Below are 19,349 nucleotides of genomic sequence, written 5' to 3'. Positions count from 1 at the left end.
TGAAACTAAACGTTTCCAAATTACATGTGAAACCTGCCACAGATGGCGAACAAAAAGCTTTCTCTTGTGCATTCAGGAATGTCAGAAATGAATTGTTTGTCTCTCTCCCATCTTGAGCACTAAACACTTCAGTCCACCATTGTTTACAAGAAGATACAGATCAAGGCAACTGAATCGTAAATGGACAATTTGAGACAAAATCATTTTAGGTACAAAACAACTCCCATTTAGGAGGATAGCAGATTAGGATAGTATTTTCTTTAATTGGTGTCCAACTGAGACCATCATTGATTGAGATTACCAAATAAATATTTTTAAAATACAATAAGCCTCTTATCTGCCCCATCAAGAGTTTTGGGAAGATAATAAACAAATCAATAAAAGTAGAAACAGAAGCAGAGATCAATTCTACTCAGTGCTCTGCAGTAAGTTTCTGCTGTGAGTTTCGAACCAAAATTGGGATTCACTCCGCCTTCGCACAGCTAAACAGAGCAGTGGAAAAAACAAGTTCTGATGAATGGTGTTAAAGGATTCAAAGCTGCTGAAATCCAGCTAGGAATCGGATCAATCACAAGGTTCAGCTATATCCCAAGTAAACACGAAACCCTCAGCTCCACACAGACATCTTTTTTTTTTTTTAAACCACGCTGACAGAGTACGCATGGTCGCAGTCAGCAAATCAAACCGTGAAGATGTTTGTAATGAGGCCCCACGTTCCGTCTGATATGACATATGCAGCTGGGTTACTCTGAGGCCTTGTCACATTTGCGTGATGCATTTTAATCCAGTCCTAACACCTGAGTTATTATGGCAGCGTCTCTTAAAGCCGCATAAGTACTGTATATCTGCTCTGCCAGGAGACGGTTCCCTAAGCCCAGAAATAGTACAGTACTTCTCACTAATCGATCAATATTACAAAAGAGCCATGCAGGAGTCAGCAGCCTGCCCTATTTAAAAAGCTAGGCAACCTTGGTTGTTCCTCCGAGCAGACACTTCAGATAGTACACACACACACACACACACACACACACGCACACAATCTAGTGTGGCTGAAACCCCCCAAACCCACATACCCACACACTGTACTTGACTAGGCAGGAGCATATATGTGTATATCATGTTGAACATATGAGGAAGAGCAAGAAAGAGAGAAAAGGAGAAACAAACTGAAGGACAGAACAGGGCAGACAGACAAAGACAGAGACAGAGAGGGAGAGAAACGGAGTGTACAGGAGACAGAGAGGGAGAGAAACGGAGCATACAGGAGACAGAGAGGGAGAGAAACGGAGCGTACAGGAGACAGAGAGGGAGAGAAACGGAGTGTACAGGAGACAGAGAGGGAGAGAAACGGAGCATACAGGAGACAGAGAGGGACAGAAACGGAGTGTACAAGAGACAGAGAGGGAGAGAAACGGAGCATACAGGAGAGAGTGAGAGAAACGGAGCGTACAGGAGACGGAGAGGGAGAGAAACGGAGTGTACAGGAGACAGAGAGGGAGAGAAACGGAGCATACAGGAGAGAGTGAGAGAAACGGAGCGTACAGGAGACGGAGAGGGAGAGAAACGGAGTGTACAGGAGACAGAGAGGGAGAGAAACGGAGCATACAGGAGACAGAGAGGGAGAGAAACGGAGTGTACAGGAGACAGAGAGGGAGAGAAACGGAGCGTACAGGAGACAGAGAGGGAGAGAAACGGAGTGTACAGGAGACAGAGAGGGAGAGAAACAGAGCGTACAGGAGACAGAGAGGGAGAGAAACGGAGTGTACAGGAGACAGAGAGGGAGAGCATGAGGAGGTGTGATAGTAATCCCTCCCAGGTGCTGGTGTCTGCCCTCTCCATACAAAGAGAACCAGCACACCTGACAGAGATGGCACATCACCTCATTATACTGGAACAAGACCTCCATTCCACACCAAGGTGCCCTTGCCCGCTTGCGTGGATATGATCTCATATAAAACCTGTGACAAAAGAATTATAATGCAGCAGAATATCAACACACTGCAGATATGATTTCTCTTCTCCGTAGAAAAGTCTCTGTAAGGACAATTAAGAAGCGCTGAAGCGAGCCGCCACACAAAACACAGGCCAGTGGCTCGAGTCTGTTTGAAAAACCTTGCTCCGTCGCATTTAACAATGCATATTGACAAGCTCCGCATGCAAAACGCGGCGACAGCACCTCAGCCTTGGACAGTACGAGACAGGGAGGGATGGAGGTGGAAAGAGACAGACTAGGAGCGACTGAGAGAGAGAGTGAAGCTTACCTGTCATAGACCACCACAGAGAGAGAGAGTAATATAGCGTGACAAAGGGCAGCGGGGATTTGCACCTGCATACGGCAGTGGGAGCCTCCCCCCTCCGGGCAAGGCCAAGCTGTGCTGCACTCCGATAAGCACGGGTTGACAGATGCACGTGGCGCAGGGCGCATATCTCCGCCTGAGCATACAGGACACGACGCCTGAGGAGGAGGGTGAGTGTTTTTGCGCAATGCCATGGAAGAACACTGCAACTGTCAGAGGCAATAATTACGACCACTTTAAAGAGGTATAACGAAAAAGCTGCCTGGCAACGAATGGTAAATGGCCGAATATGTATTGATTAAACTAAATCAAACACTGATCATTTGGCTTAATAAAACTGAATCTGACAGACCATGTGGCCTATGTTGTCAATTCTCTAACAGGAGTTCCATAGACAGGTATCTACAGAATCTGCACAAACAAGCACATCCCAACGATACATAAACCCGCAAGGACTCTGAAAGGATCCGGAACCTCTGTGAGCGTAGTTGGCCTTGGTTGGATGTCTTAACCAATTCAGCACACACTCACTCTGTCATTTGGTAAGAGCTCCGTATTCAAAGGAGCAATGCTCCATTCCCATGTGCCACTCTAGGGGTTCTTGTGCTATGCACTAAGAGCATTTTATGGCTTTAAATGTACAAGATAGAGTTGGATAAAGGCCAGCTAAGAGCAGAGCTGTAAAAAAAAAAGAAAGAGAGAAACCCACAGACCTAAGTATTGAAGCGACTGGTGTTCAAAGAACGAAAGCTTTGAACTTACAATTAGCAAGGACACGACTGGTATTCATAAATCACATACATAAACATAACTGTATAAATGTATAAGGTAGAAGTCACTATCCCCTGAATAACTGAATAAAATAGTGATGTTTAATTCGGTCTTTGGGATCCACCAGATGATCCCAGCTTCACAATAAAACAAACCACTGTCTTACCCGATAACAGGTGTGCTGGGAGTTTGGTTACAGCACAGAAGACAGCTGTCTAGTAGATTCTAGTTGAGTGTGAATACTCCAGACAAATTCACACTCAGGGATATTTGTAAGAATTAGTATTATGTAAAGTTATGTAAATTCACAGGTGAAACTAAATGGCAGAGAATAGGGGGAGTGGGAGATGCTTACAAGAGGAGAAAGACAAACTAATGAGCTTTTCCGGGGAAGGATGTATATTTCAATAATATTATATAAACTACAATATTATTTACATTTCTTTATATTGGTAATTTCATGTGAATCTGAGCAGAAGAGAACTGCATGAAAAGTACAATGCAAATGCACTGACAAAATAATACCAGACACAAATATTATTTAATGGCATGAAGAGAACTCAAAGATGGTAATGAAAACTGAAACACCATGGTGTTCAATTAGTCGCAAAAACGGTTTTCTACTGCAGTAGCTATGGTGACCATGCCTTCTGATGTCATGACAACACATCATCCACCCATGTAAGTTGTGGTCAGTAATGCAAGATTTACAAATGCAAGTGAAAAGAATGTAGGCTTTTATTAGGCAATAAGAAGCAGCAGGTACAGAGGGATGGCAAACCATTCATATTTCTGTGTGAAATATTTCAGTTCTACCTAAAGAAAGGCCCACGCATTATAACAAGCATCTGTCGCTATGCCGTCTATTCCGGTAGGTATGTGGAATGAGTTCTCCATGGAGCACATTTAAAAGAAGCAGCGATATTGATTTGGACCTTCTAAAGGCCTTTCAGCGTCGGCCAGGGGAAGTGAAGGACCAGTGTGTGTGTCCACTGTCATAGCACTGGTGAAGGCTTTGCTTAAACCACAGGGCCGCGTCAGGTTTGCTCGTTTCTGTAACCAGAACTAATGGTTTCACCATCGGCAAGGGAACACCTGCGGAAATGACTGCCTCATCATCTAAGGCTGGTCTACATGTGTTTCGGAACTGATGAGGACTTTCCAACGACTTTCAAGTTTCAAGTTGCAAGTTTCAACTTTGAGTAAAAGTCTGATTTCAGTAGAAAAAGAAGGCTTTGTAATCATCTTTTCGGTGGGTATGTTATGGAGGTGCCCGCAATGTGTCACTGACTAATAGCAGAAAGTTCACCTGGCCCCTGCTTCAGTAGCACGTCCTGCTCCTCAGATACTGCAAAATCCCATTACAGTTCTTCCCAATTAGCATTTGATTTAGAATTCAGTAAAGCTATTCCTTCACTACATCTTCTTCTCATTACAATATCATTACAATATTGTAGCAATCATGTAGCAATCAAAAACTGACTAGACATGTAAAAATCTGAGCACTATAAGGCTAGCCAAGTCATGCATTCCAGAGGGCATGGCATTTCAGAGACATCTGACAGCATGTACAACATAATAACATTTTCATGGACGAGCATGTGACAGTGTTTCATACTGATGTCACCATATTTGGACCATTATGAGTCAGCAACAAAAAGGCCAGTAAATACAACCGCAGGTCAGAATTTCATTCACAAGCAACATAAAGCACACTCAATAGACATATTATTGGCAATTTGCACTTTGGGCAGTCACTCAAATGTCAGGTATAGCATCATAAAAGACACATCATAACCTTACATTCAAATAGAGTGTCACTCCTGGGGCAGGAGAAGGCTGTGGATGCTGATATATGGACCTTTAAAGAATCTCACACTGCCAGACACACTGCCATGACTAGACACTGTCATCATTAGTTTCGGCAAGGAGCTGGGAGCTGTCATCAGTAACAGGGGGCGTACTGTGCTGCTAAAAATATCCAGTGTCCAGTCGTTGACTGACAGTCAGAGGATGAGCAAAAATCAAAACATAACTGTATACTCCAAATGCCGTCAAAAATATCAAAGGACATTTAAGACAAGATGACTTTTCAAAAAAAGTTTTTACAAGGTTGGTATAGTACCTCAGTTGGAGGGGAGATTGAGAGAGCTATCAATCACAAAAGTGATGATTTCACATTTTTCTGAGTACGTAGCAAAAAAATAATTTTAGGAAGTAAAAACTCTGCTAAGTTTCAGGAGCCTAGTTAATCTTCCTAATAGCCTGCATGCCATTTCTGCTAATCATCTGTTTCCATACAGATATTAGCTCATTGCTATCATTTTGCATTCACAGTGGTTAGCACAAATGATTGTTCTGGAAGCATGTCAATCAGTAATGACAATATTTGATATTTCAATTGAGTTAGAAATGAAAGCTGATCAATACATCTGTCCTCGTCATATAAACACTGAAGTCAATAAAGTCTGACCTCTGTCATCCTCTCTAATGTGATGTAATGACAAAAGGCAGTCTGACCACTACTCTATCTCACTCTCTCTAGTAGTCTGTCCTTCAGCCAAGAAGGAGAAAATTAATAGAGGTGTAAATAAAGCCATTGGTCTTGGCACCTGATAAGCAGCTGAATATTTGGAGCGTACGCACAAGTGTGTGTCTAGGTGCCTAGATCCCCCATGGGTCTGAGTATGTGCATGTGTGCGTATGAGTGGCAAAGAGTGTATTTTGTATTTGACTATTAATGCATATATGCATATTTATGCATACATATTTGAGTATTTTTGTACATCGTTATGTGTATGCATGTGTTGTGCATGTGAATGTGTTGTGTATGCGCATGAGCGTGTGCACGAATGTGGCACAGGCAGGGCAATTGCTGAGGTGGCTGATGAGAGGTTGGCCACCCGCACAGCAGATGAACTCCTGCTGAACCGCAATAAGCTCTGACTGGTTGCGTGTGGCTTCAGAAGCCCCAGCCATGGGGAAAACACAGCAGCAGGCCTGTAGAGAACAAGCTAATACATACACAGCCAGAGGGGCACCAGGACTGTGGCACCCTGCCAGATTAAAGACCAAGTCATATCCATGCATCCGATAATGCTAGGAGGACCTGACGAGGAAAAATGCAGCTACTGGGTGTAGGTGCAAGGTGTGTGTGTGTGTGTGTGTGTGTGTGTGTGTGTGTGTGTGCATATATATATATTCCAACACAGATGACATTGGGAATAACTGTTTACTGTACTGATACTGTATTATTATTGCAGTTGTTGTTGTTATTGCACATTTTACCATTATTTACAACACAAGCCTGTTGAGTCACCTTGTCAGCTCACACAAAACCGGTTCCATTTGTTCGGACTATTAAGGAGCTTCTTCACACATTCCAGCACAGTCTTTTAAATCATAGCTTTATCATGCTGGTTTTTACACCCTCTTTGAAAAACTTTTATTTTAAAGCTTCAATGTGATTGCAAGCTTGCTGCTCCAACAGAACGTTCAGTGTCTCTCCCTAGGAGAGGACAGGGCCCTATGGTAAACTAAAATCGCTCGGGAGGTACCATTAGGTTTTGATTGAAGACGTGACAAAATGAATAGAAGTGGATGGAGAGCTTCTCTCAAATGATCCTGTCATGTTTAAAAGGCTTTGCGAAGCTTTGAAAAGTGAGTCTTGTGGGCCAGAGGAAAGGGGGTGTGTTAGAGAAGGAGGAGAACCATCATGGCAGCCAACCTGTAACAACTGCAAAATCTGATTAATTTAGTTGAAATGACTTTTTGTGTCTTAGTCGCCTTTTGCTCGCAGTTAAGTGAGATGTAAAGCCACATCAACTACACAGGAGAAGAACTGTTACAAACATTATTAGACTCCCATGTGTCACAAACTTTAGCGTATTTTTCTCTCTGGACTAGGGCATCTGCTAAATGAGGTATATAAACGTAAATGTATCTTGTGTACACAATGTAACAGAAGCCATTTGTACTAAAGACCATCTAGTTAATGTTAACAGAGTTAAGTTATTGAGACATTTAAACAGGTAGAGCTCCAGGTCTCTGGGAATGCCCTGAGTTCCCCTAGCAACAAGCAAGAACAAAAAGGGCAGGGACAGAGAATAACAGTGATCACTTCACTAAAGGACACCTTTCACATTTCATTTACTGCACAGCTATATACATTTCCCCTCTTATTAAAGGTTTTCAAGATTTTGCACATTTTACTTTTTTTTTCCACTCTGCGCATCCATTTGGTCTTTTACTTTCCAACCTTGTGTAGTGTCTTATTTCAGACAAAGGTCTTTCATCACCTGGGCAAGCATAACGCTTCTGCAAACATGACAATGCATTTGTCCAAGTTTTACCTGTTCAGAGAACAGATGCACTGTTATGCACTGCCTGGCCAAAAAAAAGGTCACCACCTGGATTTAACTAAGCAAATAAGAGCCTCCCATTGGATAATTACTGCATGGGTGAGTATGTTTCAGCTGGCAACAAGTTATTTAACCCTAACTGATGCAGTGAGTAGCTTCTCATTTGTTAAACAACCATGTCAAAAGACACAGCCTGTGGAAAAGATGTTAATCTGTTTCAGAAGGGTCAAATTATTGGCATGCATCAAGCTGAGAAAACATCTAAGGAGATTACTGAAACTACTAAAATCAGGGTTAAGAACCGTCCAACACATTATTAAAAAGTGGAAGGACAGTGGGGAAACATTGATCAACATCTTCGAGGAAGGAATGTGGCTGGAAAAAATCCTGAATGATCGTGATCGGCAAATCGTAGAGAAACAACAGTAGAACTCAGGGATATGTTTAATAGTGAAAGTAAGATCATTTCCACACACACAATGTGAAGGGAACTCAAGGGATTGGGATTAAACAGCTGTGTAGCCTTAAGAAAACCACTTGTCAGTGAGGCTAACCGGCAAAAATGGCTTCAATTTGCTAGGGAGCATAAAAATTGGACTCTGGAGCAATGGAAGGTCATGTGGTCTGATGAGTCCAGATTTACCCTGTTCCAGAGTGATGGGTGCATCAAGGTAAGAAGAGAGGCGGCTGAGGTGATGCACCCGTCATCCCTAATGCCTACCATACAAGCCTGTGGGGGCAGTGCCCTGGGGTTGCTGCAGTTGGTCAGGTCTAGGTTCAGCAATGTTAGGTGCCCAAAGAATGAGATCAGCTGACTACCTGAATATACTGAATGACCAGGTTATTCCATCAGTGGATTTTTTCTTCCTTGATGGCACAGGCATATTCCAAGATGACAATGCCTGGATTCATCGGGCTCAAATTGTGAAAGAGTGGTTCAGGGCACATGAGACAGAAATCATTTTCACACATGGATTGGCAACCACAGAGTCCAGACCTGAACCCCATTGAGAATATTTGCGCAGTGGTCCAAATCTTCCATCATCAATACAAGCTCTTGGGGAAAAATTAATGCAACTCTGGACAGAAATAAATGTTGTGACATTGCAGAAGCTTGTGGAAATGACGCCACAGCAAATTCATGCCGTAATCAAAGCTAAAGGCGGTCCAACAAAATATTAGAGTGTATGACCTTTTTTTTGGCCAGGCAGTATTTAAAAAATCTACTGTGAAGACAAGAATTCCCAAGCAGTCCACTTATCATCCTACCAATAAAACAGTAGACTGCACTTGCTACAGATATGTTACATGTAACTTTATTAACACAGTCACTATAACTGGTACAAAAGGATCAATTGCTATGACCCATTCCTCCTCATGCACTACTGCAGGAGATGTCTGTTGTATTTCTTGCAAGAGATGTAATCAGTTTTATATTGAAAAGAAACCAAAAGGCTTGCTGACTGATTATTGAACATCTTTATAATTAAGGATTTGACATGCCTAGTGCCAAAACATTTTAATACTTATGGACACTGCATTAATAACATATCTGTTTGCAATGAAAGTTGTTGCTATGGCAGCAATGACGTTAGGGACCTCAAAGAAAAAGAACTATACTATCGGAACTGTAGAACTCCAAGGAATGAATGTTGAAGGACTGTCCGAAACGTTGTTTCTCTGGAAACCTCACTACACAATTGTGTGTACTTCACTACAATTATCTCTACATCTCTTACTACAGTACACTGCAGTTATTCACCTGGAATCTTCTTCAGAGAGAGAGATATATATATATATATATATATATATATATATATATATATATATATATATATATATATATATATATATATATTATATATACACACGCGCACACACACACACACACACACACAAATATGTGCACACACATACACACACACACACACACACACACACACACCCATTTACATTTGTACAGAAACACGTATGTGAAATATATAGAAATAGATTGTAGTGATATATTTTCTAAGTGTACAAGGTGTTTCTAATAAAAAAAATGAAAGATAATGGATGTAAATGTGGTGTGTTTGCTTGCACTGCTGATTAAGGACTCTGGCACAGTATTTGGCATTCAGAGCAGAGTTCAGAGGGAGTTAATCTATGTTTGCTCCTCTGCATAATGTGCCTTGTTTGGCTGGCCTGGATGAGCAGCAAGGCATCCTGGAGGGTGCCCAGGGCCAGAGCAGCAGAGCCCACACAGACACAGCGAGCAAATTGAGGCTTAGTGTAGACATTTTCACGTATTTCAGGTGCCACATCCCCTTAGGGCCCTACTGGGACATTGTGTCTTCACTCTTAATCTGGTGAGATTGAGAGCCCTGGGCAGGATTCAGAGCTTTTGCACATATATTGAAATAAAGGTCCACATGACCATCTATAGGAACAGATAATAACTGTGCGTTTAACTGACCACCGAGAAAGTTAGGTGTTTTACAATATCTGGTGGCTGTCATGTTTTGTTACATTTTTTATATTTATGGTATAAAATGTAACCCTTTAAAAGGTTAGCATAAGAAACATATGTTAGAGGAAGATAGACAAAATAATAATAATTATTATTATTTTTTTAGCATTTGTGTCATCCCATATTAATGATCAAAAGATCAACAATTGGACTTGTCCAATTAAAAGACAATGAGCCATTATCAGTAATTTCCTTGATGCAAAAATCTATAAAAAGGTTAAAAAAATATTTTGAAACATGCAAATAATAGTAATTATAGTAATCATTTGCAATCGATTTAATTATAAAGACATTCTTTTTACCACATTTTCTAAAACAAGAAAAACTGGTTGAATTTTCTAAAACAAGAAAATAGTTGGGCTTGGTTGGGTTGAGCTTTTTATTAATATAGTAATGTAGTAATATAAGATATGTCTTTATATTATTTCAAAAACCCTGTGCTTGGCAAATAAGACTATTAAAGGGATCAGGAAGGTAGATACTATAATACAACTCATTACAAATCCCTAATTGTGGCTTGAACACACTGCTAATATTTGTAACAGCTTCTGCAAAGTTCAAGGTTTTGGCCTGTGCTTTCCATGATGCTTCTATATATTCCTTCATGTCTGTGTGCATAATATATAAATAACAGGTGATAAACGGTCAGACTACCATCAGAAGCACTTACCGACAGCAAGGGTGAAGGGCAGAGAGAAGTGCCTCAGCCTTTACATTTTTTTCATTAGTTCTTATGAAAGGGAATAAAAAGGTTTGTTCACTAAGACAGGTTATTTTGTCCTTTTTGTGAACTGGAGCAATAACCAGGAATAATCACTAGCAGTCGTCTAAGGACTGTGAGAACTCCTGTGACCACCAGGGCCAGATGGTTAGCTTTAATGCAGCACCGAGGTCCTGAGTCTGATGTATAACCTTGGTGTTTGTGTGTGTGCGTGCGTGCAAGTTGAATTTTTTGCTTGCAGATCTTTTTGTTGCTGATGAGCAAGGGGACATAAGGTTGGCTTAAAGTGGCGCATAAAGCCTTGTTGTCTTCCTGAGAATGTGAGGGGTGAACACCAGTTTATCATCTTTTGGTTCTGCAAAACATCCTGCACAAAAGCCGCTTCCCAAAGGTGAAATCTTTGTCAGCAACCTGTTCCTGTGTATCCATCCACTCGGTAAATCTCGTTGCATTGTTGAGCGGCTTCCTGGCCATCTGTAGCTCAACACAGTCACTCTAATTGACTGATTGTTTGTGTGTGTGTGTGTGTGTGTGTGTGTGTGTGTGTGTGTGTGTGTGTGTGTGCAGGGCTGTCAGCTCTCCAGTAAACCTTTTATTTAACTCAGTGCTGGAATGATGGCCTCTTCAATCGTGATGATAGTTTGAAACATCTCTCGCTAATTAAACCATACAGCTTGACCCATTTGACGTCACAGATATTCACAGTCAATCCGGCTTGTTCACCCTGAATAACCATGGACACTCCACAGCTTACAGTGCATCTTCATCCAAAGTGGTTAGTAGTTCAGTTATTTCAGGACTGGCTACAAGCTGCCTCTGCGACATGCGACATTCTATCGGCTGGACCGTCCTTCCCTTATTCCATTGTTTCTCTCTAAAATAGCACCGACGGTCACCACCGCAGGTTAAAATGGTATCGTGGGTAGAGGTATGTGGCGTTTCATTAAGTCTTAGTACAGAGTTCCAACGGTGTTATCTCCAGCACTACGGTGAGAATATCCATTAGCCCCTTGACTTACCTTGCCAACGGGCCTGGGAACCAGACACTATACTCCTTCGCAGCTTTATTACACAGAGGGAGGGAGCAGGGGAGAGAGATGCACTGTTCTCTGAAGTCACTTTGGCATCACCCCATGAAGATATCGGCGTAGATAAATTGGCAGTCCAGTGGCCTGGGACAGTGTTTCGAAAGTTGACCTGAGAGTCAGAGCTCATAGAGAAAGCCCTGCTGGATCCAAGTGGACCAATAAATAAAGTGGGACCACAGCCCACAAGTTTAAAGAAGCACTGTTCTAATCAATCTTGTTTATCAGAGCAGTCAAGGATTCAGCAGGCTACATATCAGTTATATACTTTTTCACACATTCTGATTGTATTTTTGTTAGTACTTCAATAACTCTGTGACGATAACAAATCACACTGCTAGCTGTATTCATTATAGGCTGTCAGTGATGTCTGACAAGCTAATAAGATGACACCCCCCCCCCCCCACGCCCAACTTCAACCCCAATGCTATAGTCCAAACAAATCACAAACTCAACCTGAATGTAAATTATTAAACACCAAAGTTCTGAAATATCATTACCAAAGTTTCCTTTTTTCATAGAACACAAACAAGGCATATTATTGCCAGTAAGTGGTACTCTTATATTATAACTTTTTGAAAGATGTGGATGATGTGGAGTTTTTTAAGAGATCAAATATAGCAAAAGCTTATCAGAAAGTGCTTTAGTCTTGGTCCAATAAAGGCATCAATGAGACTACATGAATCAGATATGAAAAATATTTATTAGTTTGGATGAGTGGTAAACAACCATCCACATCTGCATGAGCTTAGAATAATTGAGAGAGAAGGTTTATTATGGAATAAACAACAATCCAAAAACAGAACATTTTAGATGTTTTTCACCATCATCTTGGTTTAAGGGGTTTCTTTTTCTTTTTATCCCTTGTGTTTGTTTGTTTGTGTGTGTGTGTGTGTGTGTGTGTGTGTGTGTGTGTGTGTGTGTGTATGTGCGTGCGTGTGTGCGCGCGCGTGTGCATTTTGGTTTAAAACTTAGAATCCGTAACTGCAGTGTGGTGCACCATACACAGAACTAAGAAGAAAGCCAGAGAGCATGAAATATAACAAGCACCGTGACCCTTACATCACCTTGTAAATACACTCTAAATAAGACCCATATGTTTACTGCACTGTACAGTTGAAATGAAAAATGTCATGTTAAATAAGTAAAATATCCCTGTGGTTTGAGACATTTGTTTTAAAAAATCTAATTTGAGCTAATTGGCATCCCAACCCAAATCTAGGACCCAGACAATATAGCTTTAACTAATTGTTGGAGAATATGTATCCTATTTGTCAAAACCAAAGTATTATAGGCTTGCCATCTCCCTGAATTAGTCTAAAAAATGTCTTCATTAGTCAGGTTATGGGAATGAGAGGGTGGTGATGGATTGCTCAATCTCTCTAATTCAGTTATGTGGGCAAGACTGATGTCAAAGCCATGAGGCACATCATTTCCCCACTCACTCAGCCAGCCATGCCGCTACCTGGGGAGGAAACACACTCAAAACGGCACAATAGCACATTGGGAGATGCGGGGATATGGCAGCGGGAGCATCCGCAAACCTGCAGCACAGCTGTGGGCCCGTGCTGGATGCAACTCGAATGACATCTTTGGTCGAGCAATGTTTGCGACACTGATGTGAGATTTACCAAACACACAGGCAGAAAAAACTGCAGTGCCGAAAAGCCAGAGTCTGTGTTGACTGAGGGTAGGCAGCCCACCACCAGACCCATGGGTGCAACGCATCGTCAAAAGCACTCTGCCTCTCTGCCTCTGAAAACTTGCCCATACCACGCTGTTTCAGGCAGTCGTCATGTTACAAAGCTGGATGTTGCATTGTGTCTGAAATCTGAACCGAATGCCCCAGTCCTATGATGGTTGGCTATTTGTTTAAAAAATGAAATCCAGCACTCTCGATATGTGAAACGAGACACGCTGTTCAGCTGAAAATATCCATTTGTAAAACAATTATAGCACATCTAACATGATATCCAAACAGAAGGAGTAGTGGAAAAATTCCAACCACTTCCAGGCTGCATTTCTTGATTTAGAGAAAAGCCAGCCATTCCATTTCCAGACATGATGCAATATGGTTCTAACGGCACACTCAATGAGAATATCAGCAGCAAACCTGGATGGCCACCGCAAGAAACATCTTGAACGCTGCATGCACTCCGGAATGCTTAGCGTCATTACTTCACCTGAGCACTTCAGCCAGCAGTAACCGATTGTGTAACAGGTTCATTAGAGGTGCAAAGTGCTTATTTTGCCACGAGCTCTGAATCTTATCACGAACTGATCATCGCAAAGAGCAGGGTGCATATTTACATCTACACCTTATGTACAAACGCAGGTGTTAAAAATAAAACTGAATTCAGAGCGGATGCTGTGGTTATTTCCAGTGGGCTATTTTCAAACCTGAGCCCTTTATATATAGACCCTTATTTATATTATGCCAATAGACTTTGTGACTAACAACGGAAGCAGAGAGTCAGTCAGATGGTTCCCCTCAGCGGGGATCTGGCTACAGGGCTGCACTGCTGGCAGGGTTATCAGCACACAGGCCCCTGTGTTTCAGCACCGCTCAGAGATAAGTTTGGGACATGACAAATGAAATGCAGAGGGGGGGATGAGAGGGAGAGAGAGACAGAGAGACAGAGGGAAGGCAGGAGAGGAGAGGGAGAGAGTGTGTCTCCAACAGCATACACACATGCTCATTGCAGCCTATGCCTTGCTTCAAATAAATCCAAAAAGGAGGAAAAATGACCTTGATTGTATATGCCAGAGACAACACGCGGGGACGGCCGTTTGGCACAATGGTGTCAGCGTTTAAAAACTCAAGATCAAAACCGCCATATTATTTACTCCCAAAACAGGTGGGCCGCTTGAAGCAGAGGATACTCTGCCTTGTCAATGAACAAAAGCTTCCTACAGGCATATTATAAATCATATATTATACAAATTACAAAACGCCCTCTATGAGAGTCGACAGGACGGGGGGGGGGGGCGTTCTTAATTAAAATGGTGGACTTCTCGCCCCATCAGTGGCTATTGCTCAGGTGTGGACAGCAGGCTTCTTTTAGACTCTGATTATGATGCAATCAATCACCGTGGTGACAGCTCTGTCGGAGGAGGCTTGCAGCATGTTTCTTGCTGCTTTGTTTAAGGCTGCGGCAGCACTGGAGCGCTCCTTCATTCTTTACAGCTGTTTTCGAGCGCACACGTGGCAGGTTAAAAGCAGTGGAACAGAGCAGAGAATGTGACTAGTGACCCCCGTCAGCACGCCATCACGTCTGTCGGCGTGTACCAACGATGATGGCTTCTCGCGTCTCCTCGCCTGCGTCCGAACAGCGAGCGGGCTGGCCCGCCGTGAGCCTGCGGAGCACACGGGGGTTGCGGCACGCAGCCGTGACGGATTAGCCAGCGGAGGCCTAAATCATGGGCTAATGGGCACGGTTACGGAGGGACCGGGGCAGAGCAGCTGCTACCACATGCAGCTGGAGAGCCGCATCATCTGTTTCAATCTGCTGGAGGCGGGGCGCGGCTAGCCTACGGCCGTGCAGGCAGCAACCACGTGGAGCCGGACAGACGTGGCGCAGGTTTGCAGCACCGGTTCAGCCAGGTGAGGCCCGCCCCCGCTGTGGCGGAGGCCGCTTGCGCCAAAGGCCTGCTCGCACGATTCATGCCTCTCTGCAAAAAAGCAAGCAATGGCACGCAGCCAGGGCGCCGAGTGACAAAATACTCACTCGGAGTCGCACCACACGACGCCTCAGGTAGGCTTTCACTGTGCAGCCCCTGTAAAAGAGCGTCTGTTGAGAGAGCTGAAAGCATCGTGGAAAACTGGAGGCTGACTTCAAATATGCAAGTCGAACTGCACGTCCACCATCCAAGTCTATTCAAGACAAATAATGTAAACAATGCTGAATTAAAGGATAACAACACATTCCTGCTACACTGAATCAAATATAACCAAATCCTAGCCATACTGCATCTTTGCTATAGTGCCTTGGCATTTATGTCTGTAGTTGACCTTGACTGGCTAAACATAACAATGGGATGGGAGGCATATGTCTCACTCCCTTACACCCAGGGCACAGAACGGGCTTGGAAAGTGTAGAGTCTGGAGGACATTTCCAGTCTGGTGAAATATCTTCACTACACCCCGTCCACAGGAACAGGCATATATTCATTTATGGCAGTGATTTTATGATTGTCATTATTTTCCTCAGTAAATAACTACCCCTTTAATCTGCAAATATCAACTCATTTAAAAACAACAACAGTGTACCATGACAGTCAGGGATATTTCCGAGTGGAAGGGTCTGGGGACAGAGACTGAGGACATTTTTCCAAATCATGGTCAGGTCCATGTGGGTTTAATGCAGCAATGAAGTATCACGTTTTATCTTCCTCTGCAAATCAGTCTGTGGACCTTTTGTAGCACAAAATCCAGAAAATCAGACTGTCCTGAAGGCTGTTAAAGTAATTTAGCTCCAAATCAACATGATAAGACTGGCAAATGACACAAATTTCAATTCTGGGTGATGTTTTTTGAAGACCATCATTCTCTTAAGTGTCCACGGACCCTTTTGTCAGTTCCCTGCCGGCGGTTTAAAATAAGATACCTGGGTGCGTTTCGAGGTTAATCCGCAGTGGACGAAGGCAAGCAGTTAATCACTGAGTATTTTTAGTCTCTCACTTCCTTGTGTTGTCTCTTCATGATGGACTGGTTATTTCAGGCTGTTCTTTACACGATGTCTTCTTTCCATCTTTGTACAGAAAAGAACATCATGACAGAGCTTCAAGTGCATCTGAAACATTTAGAGGTCGATCTCCACTTCTAGAGAGAAAGTTTACATTAAATTGGTTAAAAAGCACAAATGTCTCGTGTGGTTCATCCTGTGTGCTTTTCCTTCAACAGCCTCGTAACCTTGATTAAAACCACTGCAAACGTTGAACAGCTGTGTCTCAACAGAAGCCGCAAAGAAGCAGCGAGGCAGAAATTCACGCCAAGCTATTACCGAGCAAAGAGTAGTTGTCTGGCCCCAGCATATGTGTTCCTATACGTATTCTCAAGACAGGCTGGCCATGAGGTGGAGTGGTGCTCCACTCGACACCATTAAAAAGGAAATCAGCAGAGAACATTTCCAGTGCTCGACACGCACAGCGTTTAGCGGCCTGGGGTGCGGAGTGGATGAAGGAGGCAGGGAAAAGGTCAGGGTGCCGTCACTCAGTCAATCTGTCAGGCATGTGCCAGGTGAGACGCTCAGCTCTGCCGCAGATTCGCCCCTTTCTCGTTCGAGCAAGAAATCCACAGGAAGCCCGGCCGTGGGTCGCTATTAATCTGCCATGCCGGCCTGATCAGCTTGAGGCTCTCATCCGGCGATGGTGCAAACCGCAACTTCTGCATTGTCCAGCAATGATGCAAAAGACCAGCAGAGTCGCAATGCGCAGACCACCGGCCGCCTCTTACCAAGGCCTGTGACACCGCTCTGAAGTGCCCATTCTACATTTAAAAAGCTACGGGCTGTTAAATTAATGTTATGTGTATTGCAGGTACCACAGTAAAGCCAGACCATCAAATAGTGCTTAATCTCTGTGTAGATGGACTGGACCCACTGAACCATACCACATTAAATATTAGATTTCATAGGAGACAAAAATCTCCATAAGGAATTGAAATATAAATAAATAAAAAATAAAAATGTGGCATAATAAAGAATTGGGGGGGGGGGGGGGGTGTACAAATATAATGGCAGGGCAAAAAGTCAAACTCGTTTCTTGTTTCTTTATATTCCTCTCATATATCATCGCAGCAATGCAGTCAGTTTGGGAATCTTTCTCGATTTAGAGCAATTTAGCCAAGTGATGGGAGTAATTTGTATCCTGCGTCAAGTTGCCGCTTGCATTTAAATTCATCATTACCAGCCTGGGCTCCTCTAGATTTCCCCTGTTTACAGGTGTCAGGAAGCCCTATCAACAGTGACCAGGCATCCATTCTGACGAGCGCTTAAGGGTTTGCAGGGCTTTGCTAAGCCAGGTCGCATTGGCCTGTATGGCTCTTGGACATCCCCCCCCCTGCTTGGACATCACCCCCCCCCCCAACACACACACACACACACACACACACACACACACACACCACCTGCAGAGGAGAAGAGGCACTAATAGCAAAGCAGCTGGGCTGGGAGTATCAGGGGAGTATCACTCAGTTCATTGCTGAATGAAAGTCACATGCGCTAGGAGAGAGGACCATGGATCTGCCACGCACCTCCACTCAGCCACGCTGCCATGATGAATAGGGAGGGACAAAATGCATTTCAGAAGGAGACTGGTCTGCTCAGAAAACTATTACTGAATATTTGACGACAGAGCATTAGGATTTGCTACATGTAAAAGGGAGCAACAGGACAATCTTGTTTACAGATTGCTTTGCTGTTGGAGTCTGAGGGATGGTGGGGTCATGAAATATGCAGTGTGTGTTACTGTTTCACCACATTATTTCCCCTGTTCCTCTGTTGAAAATCGCCTCATGTGCTTCTACAGCTCCTGCCGCTCACCTGCTAGTGCAGGTAGGTGCTAGTAACACCTGGATCGTGGGTATGAGCTCCCATGTGCACATGTCATGCTAATAATAAATATGTATGCTGTTCTGGATAAGAGCATCTGCCAAATATTGAACATATTAAATGTTTCAGTTAGAAGCTTTGCCACCATGCTTACGTCATACATCTTATTCCGTTTACTTCAAAATATTTGAACAGAACAAGCTGCTTATTACAGAAGAGTAAATATTTACAGCTGATGAAACATCACAGGAAGGATATGGGTTTATTATTCAGTATGATGTAATGATATAGTAATTGCAACACAGCAATCCTGGAATCTGAAAGGAACAGTGATGAGAATTTACTCCTCCACTATAGTATCAACAGCAAGCCAATTTCCATGAAATTGGAAGGACAGATATAATTTAAGGTCAAGAGAATAGTTCTGATGAAAGCAATAATACTGTCAGCAATAATTATAAAATCAAAACCCCAACAAAGCTAGTAATGCCCCAAGGTGTACATTCCGATATTTCTGACTTGCGATACCCCTTTGCCATTCAAGGAACAGTCAGCTAAAAATATTCTGCTGTTAGAAACATCAAGATTATGGTTATCGGGAATAAGAAATGATTGAATTCTGAGAATGAATGTAAATCAATAGGGGCATATTAAATATGATTATTAGAGACATGCTTGAGAGACGGAGAAGTACTTATTACTGGACAGCCAATAACGTTTGTGCAAATTTTTAGACAATCACATTAAAATGTATGTTTCAAAGAGATAATCAATGCAGCATTTTTTTGCAGATAGGACAAATGGAAGTTAATTACATTTGAAACAGATAACTTCGAAAAAGCTTGTGCGCATAACTGAAATTTCACACGAGTGATTGAACAGAAGGCCATGTGAATGCAGTTTTCTGCACTGCCGTGACATGAATGTTAATCATCTGTGTAGTGCAAAGGAACACAGAGTGACTACACACAAGTAACATTCCTCTCATGAAGAGAAAGTGCAAAACCATCATTATCGGAGAGCAGAATCGCAAGCATTTCTGTGGAGATTATCT

The 19,349-nt window shown here is 42.8% G+C and overlaps 1 protein-coding gene across 4 annotated transcripts in view; it reads right to left on the bottom strand.

Annotated features, from left to right (window-relative positions):
• The window catches only part of ntm (neurotrimin), a 237,045-nt gene that overhangs the window by 176,281 nt on the left and 41,415 nt on the right, over positions 1–19,349 (bottom strand). The window lies entirely within an intron of this gene.

Source organism: Electrophorus electricus, chromosome 19 (assembly GCF_041902795.1).
Source record: "Electrophorus electricus isolate QZ-2024a chromosome 19, ASM4190279v1, whole genome shotgun sequence".
NCBI classification, from domain to species: Eukaryota; Metazoa; Chordata; class Actinopteri; order Gymnotiformes; family Gymnotidae; genus Electrophorus; species Electrophorus electricus.
Note: the sequence above shows the minus strand (reverse complement) of the source record. Positions and strands in the feature narration are given on the sequence as shown.